This window comes from Microtus oregoni, unplaced genomic scaffold (genome assembly GCF_018167655.1).
Source record: "Microtus oregoni isolate MIOR12 unplaced genomic scaffold, Mior012 000052F_001, whole genome shotgun sequence".
In the NCBI taxonomy this organism is placed as follows: domain Eukaryota; kingdom Metazoa; phylum Chordata; class Mammalia; order Rodentia; family Cricetidae; genus Microtus; species Microtus oregoni.
The window spans coordinates 192,153-210,212 of NW_024543813.1; the positions used below are offsets into that span (position 1 = coordinate 192,153).

The 18,060-nt window shown below is 40.2% G+C and overlaps 1 pseudogene; it reads right to left on the reverse strand.

Moving 5' to 3' along the window:
* Window positions 1-14,770: 14,770 nt before the first annotated feature.
* LOC121437355 lies at window positions 14,771-15,548 on the reverse strand (annotated as a pseudogene).
* Window positions 15,549-18,060: the final 2,512 nt, after the last annotated feature.

Genomic DNA, 18,060 nt, shown 5'->3' on the forward strand with positions numbered 1-18,060 from the left:
TACAGCCTTCCTCTGCATTCCCTGGCACGCTTCACTGGGCAAGAAGCATGCTCTTACGGCTACTTGTTCTCAATTCCCTGGTTGTATTAGCTCAGGGTTAAAAACCATGAAGAATTTAATGGTTCACGTTGAGAAGATCATAGAATGTTAAAGGGCAAATCTGAAGACTAATGATGCATCTTTTATAAAGTATAGAGTACCATACACTTCAATTCAACAAATGTCTTCTGAACTGGATTTTCTGAATTTGAGGTACTCTAATTATAGCACAGAGGAGTGCAAGCTAAATGCTGTATCACATGCTCTCAGTAAATACACGGCTTCTCATCTGAAAAAATGAAGGCATAGGAAGGGACTGAAAACTGTGGGTTACATTTCAGTGATAAGTAATGCAGAAGAAATGAGATTGGAAAGATAAGTAGAGGTAGTCTCCAAAGCTAATCAGACTGCTCTCATTAAGAACATGTGTGTGATTGCATCCTGTACAACGTTGTGAAAATGTTGAAGGGAGTTAGATCATTGTATTTGAGTAGGGATTATGTGTGGTAGTAAGGCAAGAGAAGCAGTATTGATAGATGTATCAAGAGAGTTCTAATGATGACTTGGTAACAGATGAAATGTTGGGGATGAAATGGATAGGAAACAGATTACAGAGAGTTTGCAGGCCTGGGTGAAGAGGAGAATATATCACTCACAGAAATACATAGCATCATTGATTCACAAGGAGATAAGGTTTTTGTGTGTTTTTTAAATGTTAGTCTTGTAGTGTTGGTTAAATTTCTGAGTGAAGATATCAAAGATGAAGTTGGAAATGTGAAAACAGAACAATCATAGATCTTCACTGTAGCATCTCCCATACATCCATCTACTCTCTCTCCCCCAACATTTACCTCCCTCAGTGTGCACTATTTGTGCAGTGAGTTTTTCTTAGCTCTTTGCTAAGAAAGACCCTTGAGTAACTGTAAAAAAAAAATCAAAGGTTTATAAAACTTATGGTTGGAAGCAAGTGGATCACACTCAGAGAGGGGATCATGTTATTCACTGAGTGAATATGTAATAAGAATGGTGCTTTTATGAGAAAGGATAAGTTTGGAAACAAATACATAATTGTGAAGAGGCACATGACCACAACAGTCAGAGGAGGACGGAACAGATTTTTCCTCAAGTCTCAGAAATGATCAACCAAAGAGCTGGGCAAATGGATTGGTGAAGAGCTGCATTTACTATGCAAGCGTGAAGACATGAGTTGGGGTATCTAGCACCCATGTGGAAAAGTTGGGTTTGGTCACATATGTCAGGAGTGGATGGGTGGAGATAGGATGCTTGGTGGGGCTTTCCGGGGCTTGCTTCTTGTTCTCAGATCTGTTAGGGAACCATTGCCAAGACTGTTACTATTGGAATGAACATGGTAGGAAAGCAGAAGAAGAAAAGAAGATAGCACTGATTGGAACTGGCAAGGTGATGATGGGCTCACAAATAATGCCCCAGGACTAGGAATATAGTTTAGTGGTACAGCACTTGACTAGCTTGTGTGAAGCCCTAAGTTCAATTGCTAGTACCACCCCCACCACGTCCACAACAACAGACCCACCAAACAATGCCCGAATATGAGCATTATAATATGCAGTCAGATTTCTCACTTACAATTGTGATCATTTTAACCTGGGAGAGAAGTCTCTGCTTGACTTAGAAATGTGAATCATTTGTTATTATATTGTCTGGAACACAAAGAAAATGAGTACATTGGTAATTCATGCTTGCACTCCTTAGCTTCTGCCACCATTTCCTCTCCACTCACAATTCATAGGTCAGAAATAGCCACAGGAGCCTACCAAACTGCAAGAGTGACGCACATTTTGTTCATCAGGAAGAATCAGCAAACTGGGCACTAGTGGACAAGTACTACAGAATCAATTATGTTTGGGTGGGAAGGAGGTAGCTTAACCCTGGAAGAACACTAAGCGTATGAATAGGCCAAAAAAATATAACAGAGAAAGAAAAATTTTAAAAAGGAAAGAGAAGAGCGAGAAAAAAGAAACCCAATAGAGTGAAAACCTTGAAGAGGAATGTGAACAAAAGAACTGAGTAGGGTGAACTTAACCTTGGGAAGGAGGCAGGCATTGTTCCCTCTAAGATGACTATGAGCAGAAGAGGGTGAAAAGAGCTTCTATGTAATATTGTAGGGCAGGAAAATTCCTTGTGATCATTATTAGCAATATTATTCTGAGACTTGACCTGTCCTTCCCTTCTTTTTTTTCCAGATGTCTATTTACAATTCTTTCATATGAGAGTTCAGACGGTTCCAGTACTTCCAAAATTAACACAAGATGATTACTCAACAGGACCGAATTAGCTTTCAAGAGTCTATTCCATTGCTCCCTCCTTAAAGGAAAAGTTCAGAGTTGAATCAAAGTTCATATTTCAGTGCCAACAGAGTACCACGGCTGGCTGGCCCCATTTTCCCTTTGGAACTACATCATCTTGTTAATGTTTCTGAAGTAATAGTTCACCTGTCTATTAGCATAACATTATACCTGGAATATTGACTCTACTGGCTTACAGGAAGAATGATGCCCTTGCTTCTTCTATATTTATAGCTCAGAGTCATGGGACTCAAGATTCCAGGATTTCAAGAGAACTTGACTGAGGACCATAAAAACTTACCAAAGTAAAGGAGTCCCCCCCCCCCCCGGATTCAGAAGCATGCACCAAAGGTTGATTATCCTGCCACTAGTGTCATTCTACTGCTAGTTCTCTCTTCTCTCCTTTGAGATGTTTGTCCTATTGTTTTCTCCAACGAAAGAGTAAGATTTAAGGAGAAATTCAGAAAAAGAGCATTGTTGAGCATGGGCTATAATATTACAAGCCATGATATAAATGAAGAATATTATTATAATGTCCTACAGCCTTAATTTAAAAGTTAATACATATTTTCTCTTTTCCATAAATGTGTCAATTTTAGGACCATATAATTAACAAGTTACTAAGTCAGTCTTGGTGATTTTCAAGGAACTCATGAACTAGAGAAAGGGCTAGGGAGAAGAAGAGGGGTGGGGAGAGAGAGAGGAGAGAGAGAGAGGAGAGAGAGGAGAGAGAGATTATTTTTCTTCTGTTTCTCTCTATGTGAAACCCCTAATGGTAGGTACCAAGAATAGAAGAGATTAAGAACGAAGAGATGATTTTGTCTGGAGCTATCTGGAAAGCTTTGCAGAGCATGTGATAGTTAGTTGACTTTGGTCAGAAAGGATGAGTTAGGATTCGAGGATTCTACTTTCTCCAGCCCTCTACATCTTGATGACTTGTCTATTTCCTTCTTTAGTTTTATAATCACATTCATATTCTGGACCATCTCTTCTTCATGCTTTACTTTGGCCCTCATTATTAACACTAATCCAATTCTTGGTGATGGCCAACGGCTGGCTCTTCTTTGGATTTTCCTCTATGGCCATTGCATCTTTACCCCTGCGCTAGAGATTATCTTTTGTTATATATCTGCTTTTCCTTTGCTGAATTTCTGCCTATAGCTATTGCATTCTAGTGCTAGGGGACCTTCACTATCCTCATATTCCTCATTTGGGGCTTTGTAAAGCTGCTGTTACTAAAGCTTTAAAGGTGGAGAAGGAAGACAGGATTAAAGAGACAATGGTGGTTTAAATCCACCCCATGAACTACTCAACAAGCCTCATGTATTAACCTGGTCTTGAGAAAAAAGAGTACCTTTTCCTAATTAGCCTGAACTCTGTGGGTCTTTGGCAGTGTAGAGAGAGGTCTGATACTACTCCAGCTGAGCAATCTCAGCTTGAGGGTCTAAAAATATTTATCATTTCTATTTATGGTAGGATCATCTGATCTAGTGAATAAAAATTTATGATATTTAGCAACACTAGATTTTCTGATAAACAAAATGTTTTTGCTATTAAGTTTGTATAACTCAAGCTATATTTGGGTCTTACTTTCACTAAAAACTCATTTCTATTTACTTGGAATTAAAATACAAGGTGTCCAGTTAAGTTTGACATGTCTACCTAGGGTGTATGCCCTAGATGTACTACCCTTTATGTTCGTGATATAGCTATCCAAGGATGCCTGACTTCTTGTCTACCTAGGGTGTATGCCCTAGATGTATTAGCCTTTATGTTCGTGATATAGCTATCCAAGGATGCCTGACTTCTTGCTCATTCTATCTTTTCTCTTTTTCTCTCTAGCTCATTTCTTTCCAACCATCCAGCCTTTGAATTTCCTTATGGCAAGTAGTTTATCTCTGATATCTGATTTCAGCCAAGACTATTCAGGCACTGCCCAGGGGACTCATCTTTATAACCAAATATGGTCCTTGTCCCAAATTAAAAAGAGTTATTTCCTTGAGAGGAGTTGGCAGCTAGCTCAAAGTAGCAAGGCTACCTGTTCCTAAGTATAGTTACATAGGGAGACATTGAGTAGATGAGGAAGTGTATTCACAAAGGAGGGTTAACTAATTTTAATTTCAGCAATCAGCCTATCATATATTCTTTTTTATTTAGTTTTCTTTTTTCTTGTTTTTATTGAGATATATATTTTTCTTCACTCCCCTTCCTTCCTGCCCCTCCCCTTCTAGTCCCCATGCTCCCAATTGACTCAGAAGATATTTTCATTTTCTAATTCCCATGTAGATTAGATCCATGTATATCTCTCTTAGGGTCCTCTCTGTTGTCTAGGTTCTCGGGGATTGTGAATTATAGGCTGGTTTTCTTTGCTTTATGTCTAAAAGCCACTTAAGAATGAGTACATTTGATATTTGTCTTTCTGGGTCTGGGTTACCTTACTCAATATGATGTTTTCTAGTTCCAGCCATTTGCCCACAAATTTCAAGATTTCATTATTTTTTCACTATGTAGTAGTCCATTGTATCACATGTACCACATCTTCTTTTTTCATTCTTTGGTAGAGGAGCATTTAGGTTGTTTTCAGGTTCTGGCTATGACAAATAATGCTGCTATGAGCATAGTTGAGCACATATCATTTTAGTATGATAGATTATCCTTTGTGTATATACCCAAAAGTGGTATTGTTGGGTCTATTTTCTTATGGTACATAAACATACATCCATGTTAACTTTTGTTCAGGAAGGCAGTGCTATTCATACATTCAGATCTTTCAGTTGATTCGTGGAGCTCAGAATATTGGGACCCATAAAGATTATCAGTTTCTAGCTTACACTTTTTCTCTTGATTTTCAGATAAAGAAAACGAGGCAAAGAGAGACACTATGCCTTCCTCATTCAAGTCCTCTGATTATACAGCAAATTCAAATTAGAACTAAGATTTCTGCTGGATTGTCTCTGCCTTCTCTTGTTCTTGCCTCCAAGAACATGCTAATGATTTGACAAAATGCTACTTCATGCACAACCCCTTTCTCTATAGATATGAGGTGGTTAATTATATATTCTAGTTACTGGTATGATAGGTATTTTCCTGGGAGAATCTGAAGAGGTATGACCCTTTACAAGCCCTCATTGAGGTCTCTGTTGGACTCATGTTGGACTGAAGCAACTAGAACTTAGCCTGTTTGTCTGACCATTATCCAGATCCTTCCACAGAAGTGGATTCATCCATAGTGATGTCAATATTAGAAGAAACCAATCAAGACCTTTATGTCCTCAGTCTCACTGTAGAAATGCACATCTTTCCACCTGAAAATCAGGGCCGATGGTTTCAAGGATAAGAGGGGTGTGTGGTCCTAATGAAAGATTTAGACATTGCTAAGCTTCTCCTTCACCTTCTCTTGGAGCCATGTACAGAAGCAGTCAGTGGGGTAGTTCTGTTTGGCTCAATTTCCTACCTTAGTAGATGTTTCTTGATGTCTGTAAATTAGGCAGCTTTGCTAAAGGGGCCCCCTCAGTCACGTTACAGAAAAGCTTCACTTCTGCTGAAATGTAGCAATTGTGAGCTTTCTGGTTTGAACCTCCCTCTGCTGGTGAGAATAATCCACATGTGTTCTGCTCAGAAGCTGAAATTTAAAGCAAGGGAATTAGCGTTGCCTGGTAATAAAATGCCTTCACTTACTCCTAGTTAATGATTTTGCCTTTTAAGTACAGAAAGAGAAATGAATATTTTTTCCATTAGCTATTACACTCTGATCATTAACTGGCTGTGGCTAAAAAGGAATACAAATTCTTGTGCACAGTGTATTTGTATGTAACACATTTCACAAATGTGAAATACAGCAATCCAGATTGGCACTGCCTTGGCTTATCCTTTGGCATTTAAGACAAATTTCCATGATGGCTGGAATTGACAAATGAAGTCGAATGGGATAGAACAGCCTGCTTCAGCTAAGGCTTTTTATATTTTCTTTGGTGCTTTTCACTGACTGTGGGACATGGGAATCCGGTATCTATTCCAGTTTGACTCATGCCACAAATAAGAGGCAAGGGTTCAAAAGTAAACTCTAGGCACAGAGCAAGTGCGCATGCTCAGTAGCTGTAATGAATAAACAGAAGAGCTAGGCAGAGTATATTTCTTTAGTTTATTTTGGTGGCTCAGAGGAATTTTCTGCTTCCTTTTGTATTTAAGTGACCTTCTTGCTTTTTGAACATAATAAGTACATAGCTTCCAGATACACTGGGTGGTAATTTGCTATTTGTGAGTCCTAGGGCTTAAATGAAAGGAGACAGCAATGAGAAATTAAACATCATTCTCATAGAAAATGTTTTCTTTTCTTTTACAAAGATGATCCTTTCTACAACTTCAGCTCTGCAGCATCAATCTATAATTTATGAAAGCTCCTTGGCTGAGGGATGAAGTAGGGCAATATACTGCAATTGCAGCATCCTTTATCAGTGTTAAATATGTAACTCTTGTATCCATTTCGATCGGAAAATGCAGATGTTCTGTCTTTTCTGTATGCCATCATCATATGTTCTACCTGCTTTTCAATTAGTGTGCTAATTCTGAGGGATATGCAGAGGTGATTAAGAAATGGCTTCTGCCTTCACTCTGCTGATAGCTTATTAGGGAAAAGAGATCATGAATACAAACAGTGTTGATGGGAAGTGTGGATGAAGGCCACAGTTTGGGTTCTGCTTCCAATGGCATGGCTTTGAACTTAATAGGTTTGAGTTTAATCACCTGTAAATAATAGCTTGTAATGACATGAAAGTTAATTTATGAATCTAGGATTCTGTAATATCTTCAAGGAAAATATATGGTCCATAAGAGCAGGGTCATTCCTCTATCATTTACTGATGCTTCCTTAGCACTTATGGGGGAGTTAGCAAATAGACTCATTTGTTCTCTTAATGATCTAATGAGCAGAGAATGTGCTAGCAAAATCAGAGCAGGGAAAGCTTATTTTAGATTATATGATCAGTGAGGCGTTTATAGAAGAGATAATATTTAAAGATGTAGTGATTTGTATTTAAGCTGGGTGTGGTGGTGCATGCCTTTAATCCTAGCACTTGGGAAGCCGAGTTATGTGAATTTCTTTGAGTTTAAGGCCAGCCTGGTCTATGTAGTGAGTTCTAGGATAGTCAGGGCTATGTAAAAGAGACCCTATTTCCAAAACAAACAAACAAACAAACAAACAACTAAAAAGAATTTGCATTTAAGAGAAACTTGTAGAACAAAGGTCCAAGCTTTAGCACCTACTGGAACATGTCATCACGGGAGTCACCGGACTTCTCAAAGTTTTAGCTTCCTTAGAGATAAGGTGAACAATGAGAGAAGATAGGAATCACATGACAGATTTGCTATGAGAATATGCAGAGGAAGTGAAGACATCTCATGTAGTGCTAAACCTGTGAATTAGGAAGTAGGAATAAAGAAATTTGAAAGAACCTAGAGGTATGAAAAGAAGGTAAAAAACAATGACATCGTGAATTTTGCATGCAAATGGATGGAAATAGAAAACACTATCCTGAGTGAGGTATCCCAGACCCAAAAAGATGAATATGGGATGTACTCACTCATAATTGGTTTCTAGACATAAATAAAGGACATTGAGCACATAATTTGTGATCCTAGAGAAGCTAAGTAAGAAGGTGAACACAAAGAAAAACATATAGTCATCTGCCTGGATATGGGAAGTAGACAAGATTGACGGGCAAAACCTGGGAACTTGGGGGTGAGGTGGCAATGAGGCTAAGGGGAAATGGGGCGAGAAACATGAGAAGGGAAGAATGGGGGGAACTTGGGGGAAGGGGATGGTTGGGATAAAGGAAGGGTGGATACAGGAGCCATCTTAGGGTTGGCAAGAGCCTTATCCATATATCTTTACTTGCCAGTGTTCATTGCAGAGTCATTGTTCTGGTTTGAGGTCTCTGGTTTCTACTATACTATTGATGCTGGGCCCTCACTGGGACTCCTCTTGGTTATCCTGCAGTTGCCCTGGGTCATGGAGATCCTGCAGCTTTGGGTCTGCAGGACTGGTACCTTCCAGTGCTCCAGCAGATCACAGAAGGGGTGGATGTTGGGCTGGGCTAACACATAGCCCTGGTTCTGGGCCTGAGTAGTTTTGTAGAGTTGGTCAGCCTTCCAGCTCTCCCTTGTCCTCATCACCAGAGTGAACTCTCCAGCATTGCCCTGATGAGTTCATCTCCTGCAGCCATGAGTAAGGGGTGGGACCAGTTCTCCGGATTTCTTGTCCTCAGGGTCAGATCTTCCATACCTACACCTTCAGGTCCATCTCTACTATGTTGCCTAGGCATGGTATAGCAGCCACTCTCTTGAGTGCTGGAGCAGATGAGGGGAGGACTAGCTCTCCCACATGCCTTGGGGTACTGATGGGTGGGGGGCAGGGGTACATCTCCCACTCATACGACATGACAGGTGGGTAATGGGTACAACTCTTCCATGCTCACAATATTGGGGCTGGCTTTCCCTCACCTCTGCCAGTGGGTTGGCTCTATTTTGCTGCCCACATAGGGTGCAGGGCCTGTTCTCCTGAGTGTCACAACTAGTGGTGGGTAGGGGAAGCTCTCCTGCCCTTCTAACATCAAGGCCAGCTCTTCCACCTGCCTAAGGTGTTGATGGGTGGGGTGGGGGGCATCTCTCCCCCTTTACCACAATTTTTAAGAGTTCTCTATGATGGCTTTTTGTTTAGGCCATTACTTTCTTTTGGGTGGAGTGAGGGTGGGGTGCAGTGGGCTGTGGTGGGGGCAAAGTAGGGACGGGATGGGGGTTGGGGTATTGGTAGGAGTTGTTACTGAAGCCGTATTTACCCCTCTTTCTAAACTGTGAGTCTGCAGTCATTGATGCCACTGCAAAACTAGCTTCCCTGCCATTACTGTCAGTGGTCGCATGGATCATGGTCTTCCACATGGTTTCTGATGACAGCACAGATCACAGACACCCACATGGTCACAATCTAAGGAAGATGTTATGCTTGCCTAAGTTTGAGAGTGAAGCACTGATGAATTTGATCTGTCAGCAGCCAGTCTAAGAAGGATTTGCCAGAAATAATACTTTTCAGGGTCATGTGCATGGAAGCCATAAGGAACATGGAACAAGTTGTATAATGTCATATTCCTTTTCCAGGCATTATGGCCCTTGATATGCTTCCAAATACTAATAGAAATAAACATCCCTTGGAGAATTATGGTGTGCAGGAAGTTTTCCTAAGTGGTTTACATGGTTTTCCTCATTTAACCCTCACAAAAATCCAGGCAGTGGGCACTATTATTATTTCCATTTTTCAGATTAAGAAAATGACATATTACACATAAAATTAAGGCAATTACCCAACCAAATCAATGTGATTCTGCCATTCAAGTACATAAATCCTTCCTGACTATGGTTACCCAGGTAAATCTACATTTCAGATAAACAGTTATTTTCAAAGTATAAGTGTGTCCCCTTGCAAAGCATATGTGCTTATGCTAGAAATTATTCACCATTTATATGAAATTAAAACTGAATTTTAGTGTGTGTATTGGCATTTCAATTGTATTTTAATAAATAAAGATTGCCTGAAGATCGGACAGTAAAACAGTCCCACTAGTCAGCCTTATAGACCAGGTTATGGGAATATACACTTTTAATCTCAGTAGGCTCAATAACACACACTTTTAATTAAGTCCGAAGGCACAATGACATGCACCTTTAATCCCAGTGTCACATCTTTCTTCCAAGCCTGATAGAGGAATATAAAATGGCGGAAGACAGTTCTCAGACACAGTCTCGTTCTGAGATTCCAGGAGGCAGGATCACCATTTCTGACTGAGGTCGATGTAAGAGCCAGTGGCTGGTTGTTTTGCTTTTCAGATCTTCAGAATGAACCCCGATTTCTGACCCTGAGCTTTTATTAATCGTGCTTCAAGTGCATGTGAGTCCTGGATTATTATTTGGTAGATCTGGCCGACTCATTTCTGCATCAATTTTATCTTGCTTATTTTGCAGTCACCAAGAGAGTGGTTTGTCACTAAAGATACCAAGGAGTGAAAAGTACGAGTTAACATGCAATGGGAATAAATCCATTCCGAGTGTGGAGAGTGAATGAGCGACTTTCCAGCGAGAGGAATGGCACATGGGAGTGCAAGGTGAGATAACCGTTCACAGTGTGTTTACTCTGCTCTAGGCATTTCTTCTTAGTGGTTCCCACTTTCTCTGCTGAAAACTGGCTGAGTAACCTATCCTTTGGATGATTTTCCTTCTCATTAAATCAGCTAAGTTCTTCCTTCCACTCTTCAACTGGACCTTGGGAGCTCAGTCCAGTGCTCCGAAGTGGGTCTCTGTCTCTATCTCCATCTGTCTCCAGACAAAGGTTCTATGGTGATATTCGAGATAGTCATCAGTCTGACTATGGGACAAGGCCAGTTTAGGCACCCTCTCCTTCACTGCCCAGGGTCCTAACTGGGGTCATCCCGTGGACTCCTGGGAACCCCTCCAGAGCCAAGCCTCTTGCCAACCCCAAAATGTTTCCCTTAATTAAGATATCTCTTTCCCTGCTTCCACATCCGCCCTTCCTCCATCTCAACAATCTCACTCCCCCAAGCGCTCCCCAACCCTCCCATTCTCCCCTCTTTCTCCCCCTCTCCCCTTCCCCTCACCCCAAGTCAGGACTACGAGGGGTTGGCCCATTTACTGAGACAGTGTGCCTGATATAATGGGAACTCACCAACTCCAGCTGGACTGGGACTGAACCAGCATGGGATCAAACTGGACCCTCTGAATGTGGCTGACAATTGGGGCAGACTGAGGGGCCAATGATAATGGCACTGGGATTTGTCTCTACTGCATGTACTGGCTTTTTGGGATCCTAGTCTATTTGGATGCATACCTTCCTAAGCTTGGATGTAGGAGGGAGGGCCATGGACTTTCCACAGGGCAGGGTTTCCTTGTCCTCTCTTAGGACTGGAGGGGGTTGGGAGGAGTTTGTATGGGGGAGCAAGAGGAAAGTGGGAGGAGGGGAGGAGTGGAAATTTTGATTGGTATTATTTATAAAGTAATAAAAAAGAAATTTAATAAATAAAAAAGACATAAACACTTTCAGTCACGTCCTTTGCCTTGTTACATGTGCATTGATAGGGCTTTAAGAGAAAATTGTATACATTTCTAACTTAAAAACATCCCACCCATTGTTATGTACAAGTAGTCACAGCTGCAGAACATGCTCAAGTGAATTTGTAAATAGAGTTAAAATATTCAGTGATTTGGGTTCAAACGACTTGAAGAAATAAAAGAATATGGCCTGATAGGTATGTGGAGATAAAGATGCTGCTTGATTCAGATCGGCTCTTAAAACCTGAGCTTCTCTTTGAGATCTCAGGATGCAAGGGTAGTTTACTCAGCGGGATACTCTCTCTTCAGAGACCAGTACTGGCTAGAACAAAGTCATTTCTTTTCCGTTTGAAATGGTTCTCCAAAATGCCAAAGTCCCACTCAACAAGTGATGGTGTCCAAACTCACAGTGCAAGCTACTTTATACCAAAAGGAAAGCTTTCAGAAGCAGAAAACGATGCCACTGTCTCATTGAATTTCCTTTTTCTTTTTGAAAAGAATTTAAGATTACTTGAATGAAACATTGCATCAGATGAAAAAAATAAGTGAGGCATTGTGAATAGAAATGAGGAAAGGCAAAGTGCTCATACCAACCCTTAGCTGTGTTTTGTGAGGCTCCTCTATGTTCTCTGCTGGGTATCTTTCTGCTGATGGTGGCTCATTTTAATTGTGTGAGTTTATGCTCTTCTTTTTCTGACTTAACTCAAAAATTGAAATTCCTGACCACATCCCCACTCTACTAATGACAACATGAAGAGCTGTATCTTTCCTCCTTTAGAAGGTCCTGCTTCTCTGGACTTCTCTCTGGAAATATTGAAGTTGTGGCTGATGACTCTCCAAGTAGGAAGTTTAAGGTCATCCTTCATTTTCAATCAGAACAGGGGCCCAAATGTCTTTTTAATTGGGGGCTAATCACATCTGCTTTATACCATCAGAGGTCTTAGGGAGACAGTACTAGTAACTTGGAACTAGCTCTGGGCTTCTCACTGAAAGTTGTTTACTTCTTCCCATTTAGATAAATGGATTGAATGTCTTATCTTAAAACTGATTTGTTAATACAATTATCATTAATGTAATTGATACCTTCGCATGCCGTGCAGTCATCATTATCACTAATGATAGCTCAAGGATAGACCCAAAGTAATTATAATTATTTCCTAGTGAATATGCATGTGGAAGTGAACAACATCACTACTTTAGGAAACATAGCATATCTGCAATCATGTCAATGATTTGATTTTTGTTGACAACTCCCAAAAAGAGTTTCCTGTTAACTCTAGAAATATATTTAGTTGAATTTGGGTCTACCATGGGTCTTCTTTCTTGATAATCAGTAATCATAAGATTTTTCCTTCCTTATAGGGAATTATTTAAAAATATTCCCTGCAATATATTGTTCTTTCTTTCTTTTTTATATCCCAACCACAGTTTCCCCTCTCTCCTTTCTTCTCAGTCCCCCTCACCTCCCTTTCCCTCTAAATCCACTTCTCCTCTTCTATTTCTCTTCAGAGAAGGGTGGGTCTCTCATGGATGTCAGTCAGCCATAGTATATCAAACTGTAATGAGACTAGGCACCTCCTCTCCTATTAAGGCTGGGCCAGGCAGTCTGGTAGGAGGATAGGGTCCCAAAAGCAGGCAACAGAGTCAGTGACAGTCCTTGCTCCCACGAGAACGCCAAGTTACACAACTGTAACACATATGCAGAGGGCCTAGTTCAGTTCCATGCAGGTTTCCTGATTGGGGGTTCAGTCTCTGTGCACCCCTATGAGTCCAGGTTAGTTGATTCTGTGGGTTTTCTTATGTCCTTGACCCCACTGGCTCCTACAATGTCCCCCACTCTTCTGCAGGATTCCCTGAGCTGTGCCTAATGTTTGTCTGTGGGTCTTTGTATTTGTTTCCATCAATTGCTAGATAAAGCTTCTCTGATGACAGCTGGGCTAGGCATCAATCTATGAGTTTAGCAGAATATCATTATGAATCATTTCAGTGGCTTTTTCTTTTTACCAATCTTGTTTGGTTCTATCCTAGGTCTCTGGGCTATCCCACCTCTGTCCTGGCCCTCAGGGGTGGGCTCCTTTTCATGGTATGGTTCCTAAACTGGACCAGGTATTGGTCGGTCACTCTCACAATTTCTGTGCTACCTTTACCCGGGCACATCTTGTAGGTTGGAGGTGTTGTAGCTAGGTTGGTGTCCCCATCCTTCCTCTAGAAGTCTTGTCTGGTTACAGGAGATGGCCGGTTCAGGCTCTGTATCCCCCATTGCAAGGAGTCTTAGCTAGGTTCACCCTCCAAGATTGCTGGGAGTTTCCATTGCACTAGGTTTCTAGCTGGTCCCAGAGATGTCCTGAGATTCATGCAATATATTTTGATTATATTCTTTCCCCTCCTTCAGTTCCTCCCAGATCATTCCTACCTGTCTACCTACCCAACTTCTTGCTCTTTCTCTCCCTCAAAAGAAAAGAGCCAATAGCTCCAAAGAAAACATAAAAGAGCAAAAAGCACAGAAGGTAAAACCTCACAAAAATATAACAACAGCAATAGAAGCACACAGAAAAATCATAGAGGCCATTTTTTGTTAATCAACTACTCCCGGGCATGGGGCCTGCCCTGGAGTGTGGTTGATAAACCCAATCATTCCACTGGAGAGAAATAATTTTTCCTTTGTAAGCAGCTGTTAATTGCAAATAGCCTCTTGCATAGGGAGGGGACTCCATGTGCACTTCCCCCTCTCAGTGCTGGAATCCCAGTTGGCTTGAACTTATGCATGGCTTGTGCCTGATTTCACAGTGAGTTTATATGTACATCCATCCTGTTGTGTCTGGAAGACACTGTTTCTCTGGAGTCACCAACCACCTCTGGTTCTTAAAATCTTTCTGCCTCCTCTTCCATGCAAACCCCAGTGCAATGAAGGGAGGGGCTTGATAAAAGCATCTTATTTAAGGCTGGGTGCTGAGGCATTTCTTACAGAATCTCTGCACCTTGGACAGTTTGGGGGAATCTGTGTTAATCCCAGTCTTCTGCAAGAAGTTTCTCTGATGAGGAGTGAGTGATGCATTGCTCTATGGGGATAGCAGTATGCCATTGGGAACATACATTTTAATCTTAGTTTATCTATCTAAGTTATAGCAGAATAAGACATTTAATTTATTTCATATTCTAGATGGAATGTGCTAGAAATCATATAGTCACCATGCATGCATGGTACGAATATTTAAATGGTAAAATAATTTGTTCTTAACAGTTTTTTGGAAGATAAATTATGTAATTATATCTAAAGAAAACGTAGCAGTGTACATTTAACTCAGTTTAGTGGTGAGTTCTTTGGCCTTGGCCTTTTCCAGCCTGGCAGTGCGAGTCACACATTGAGGGCCCAGGATCTTGCTGCCCCAGTGGCAGAGGATCTCATCGTATTTGTCAGCCATTGTAGTTGGTCCTAATAACTCCCACTGGCTCATCCAGAGCACCCTTGTCTTCCGAGTTAACTTGTGTGAAAGCAACAGTGGTGCATGTCTTCCTGTGGACCAGCTGCCCCTTGATGATGCAGTAGGGGCCACCCATCTTTCAACACAAGGCAGGCAGAAAGACCACCAGCTCAGTGGGGTCAACATCATGGGCAGTCACCACCAGCTGAGCCTTCTAGTTCTCCACCAACATGGTGGCTGTATTGACCTCTGTTCAAAGAACAGTTGGTCTCTTAGTTGGGACATCCCCTTTGCTAGTAGCTTTCTTCTCTGTCAGGGCCAACAGCCTTTGCTTCTTCTCTTGCTTTGTCTTTGGCCTCAGCAGTCAGCAGCTGGGTAGCTGTTTCCGGTCCAAGAACTGGGTGGACTGATTAACAGCAAGAGGTACTTTGAGCCACTTATAGAAGATGGCCCTTGGCTGCTGAAGTTTAATATAGCAGGGCCATTTGACAAAGTGTGTGAGATCTCTTTTGGGCTGAATATCCTGCCCAATGCTGAAGTTCTTTGGCCTCTTCCCAAGCAGAGGATTTACCACCTTTTTGGTCTCTTGTTTCTTCATGACAATGACGACCAGTGCCAGCTTCTTCCCCTCGGCCTTCTTTCCTTTGTGCATGTTGCTCAGCTGGAGGAGAGAACTTTTCTTACCAGTTTTTATTGTATTATTCTCAGGTGTTGAATGGTTTATACGGGAAATTCTGGAATATTTTACTACTTTTTTTAACTTATTTTTTCCTTATTGAGCATGCATAACCTGTATGTTACCTGAATTTTTCTTATCAGCGATCATTCAGTCAATTAAAATTTCTTTGCCATTTATATGTATATATAGGACAATTTTAATAATTGAATTTTTCTTTAGTAATTTTATCCATGTATATAATCTTTTCTAATTGTTCTTACTCCTTCTCTTTCTCACCTTCTTCCTTTCCCTGTCCACCCCATCCTCTTCTCAGATAAACCCATTCCCACATTCATGGCTTTTGGTTATGTTTTTGTCTTTCTGGGTTTGACAGGGCCATCTGTGTGTTCTTTGGATTGAAACTATTGGTGTTTTATGGGTTCCCCAGAAGATATACCAGATAACAACTTGGCTTCTTCTAGAATCTAATAATAAGTAACAGGTAGTTCAGTGGTAAGGTGCTGGGTCTCACGAGCCCCTTCTTCAGTCATGATGGACCGTTGAGTGGTCTGTTATGAGTAGGCCCAGTTCTAGTAACTACAGTTTCTGGATTCACAGGATTTTAAGACGAACTTCTAAAGAACAAACTTTTAAAAACTCTTATTCATTAATAAAAATTAATTTTTTGAGATAATTGTAGGATCATATGACGTTGTAAGAAACAACACAGACTACATTCATTTCTTCAGTGGCGATATTTTAAAAATTAGAATAGGATAAAGAATCGAGAAGGTTTCCTAGAGTCTTTACAGTGATCATGTGTTAAGGAACATGTGGTGGAAATTGTTGTAAACCTTAAAAGAAAATGTAGAATTATTGACTCTATTCCAATGGTATGTACATCCAATAAGAAACTGAAATATTGAACAATGTAAGGTGAATTTCTCCTTGACTATAGCCTCTATGAAAAAATTGAAGTTCTCATCTGCATAAGTATGTGTGTGTAACGGGGAGCACGTGTCAAGAGGGGGTGATATTTTTATGTCAAGTAGTGGGTTTCTTTTGTAGAAAGTGCTGAAGTATTAGTTGTATGCACTGAGAGCAGGATCTATCCTACTCTAAGAGAAGACTCTTCAATGTTAGAGTAAGATGTTACTGACTTAAAGCGCTCATATTCTGTCCTGGAAAGAAAATGAGACAGAAGGTTGTAAAAATAGATTTTATCAATAAAGGAAGGCTCCAAAAGGATCTTGACTTTCAAACATTCTAGATCTTAGTTTCACTCAGCGTTGTTTTGTATTTACTGTATGTGAAGTTATAGAACATATATAGAACTTACATAGTTATAGACCTTATATAGTAAGGCTATAATGCTCCTAGTTGTAAGGAACTTGGGTGCCAGCAGATATAGTAAATATCAAGCAGAACTAGGGTCATAAAAGATAGGGTGCATCTCATTTTCTTTTTTGGTGCTTGGAATTGAACTCAGAGCTTGAAACCTAGTAAATATGTGCTCTACCCTGAGACATATGTTCAGCTCCACCCCTCATTTTTGACATACCTGAAGCTTTCAGAAGTCTCTCTGCTATGGTCAGTGTTTGTTTTAGTATTTAATATATTCCCCATATAATGTATTACTAGAGATTATAATTGAAGAATGATATAGAGATGGACAGGTAGATAAATGATGCATAGATAGACAGAAATAAGGCTCACTACTGCAGCAAAATGCAAAGACTAACACTTTATTCATTATGAATGCTTATGTTCAGAAAGAACATTTAAAACTCAATGATAATTGAATAACCAAATGATGTCATTGTGAGCAATATCTGTGGTCTGGAAAAATCCTATAGGTAATTGAAAAAATCTAAATAATTTGTTTAGGGTAAAAAATCATTAATATCTTTAATCAATGTGGTAAGATATCAAATCATTTTCATGCATTATTGTTACCTTAACTAGTTATAAAAATTTTACGAGGACACAATGAATTGGTATGTGACCTAAAATCAAGAGTGAATAGTCATAAATCAAGGAAGATACTATTTTAGGAACAAAATTATTTGAATAACAAAGCCAAATGTCAGTTTTTGACTGAAATATACACTTGAAAGTATTGGTTTACTGCTCATGTAAGACACGAGACAACTCAAGGGCCCAAGTCTTATTAAAAAGAAATTTGATTTCAGACTTCTGTTATCATTTTGATGTTCCAGAACTTATGCTTTGATTTCCCACCATTGTTACTTTTGGTGCTTTATTGTAACATGCTTTCTTTTGAACCACCAATTAGCTCCCAAATAAAGACATAGAGAGTTAATATTAGTTATGAATATGGACAGAAGTTTCTCTCCTGTTCAGTCCCAAAGAAACACACAGAGGCTTATATTAATTATAAACTGAATGGCCTATTAGCTCAGGATTATTACTAACTAGCTCTTATAGTTAATTAACCCATAATTTATATCTATGTTTAGCCATGTGGCTTGGTACCTTTTCTCAG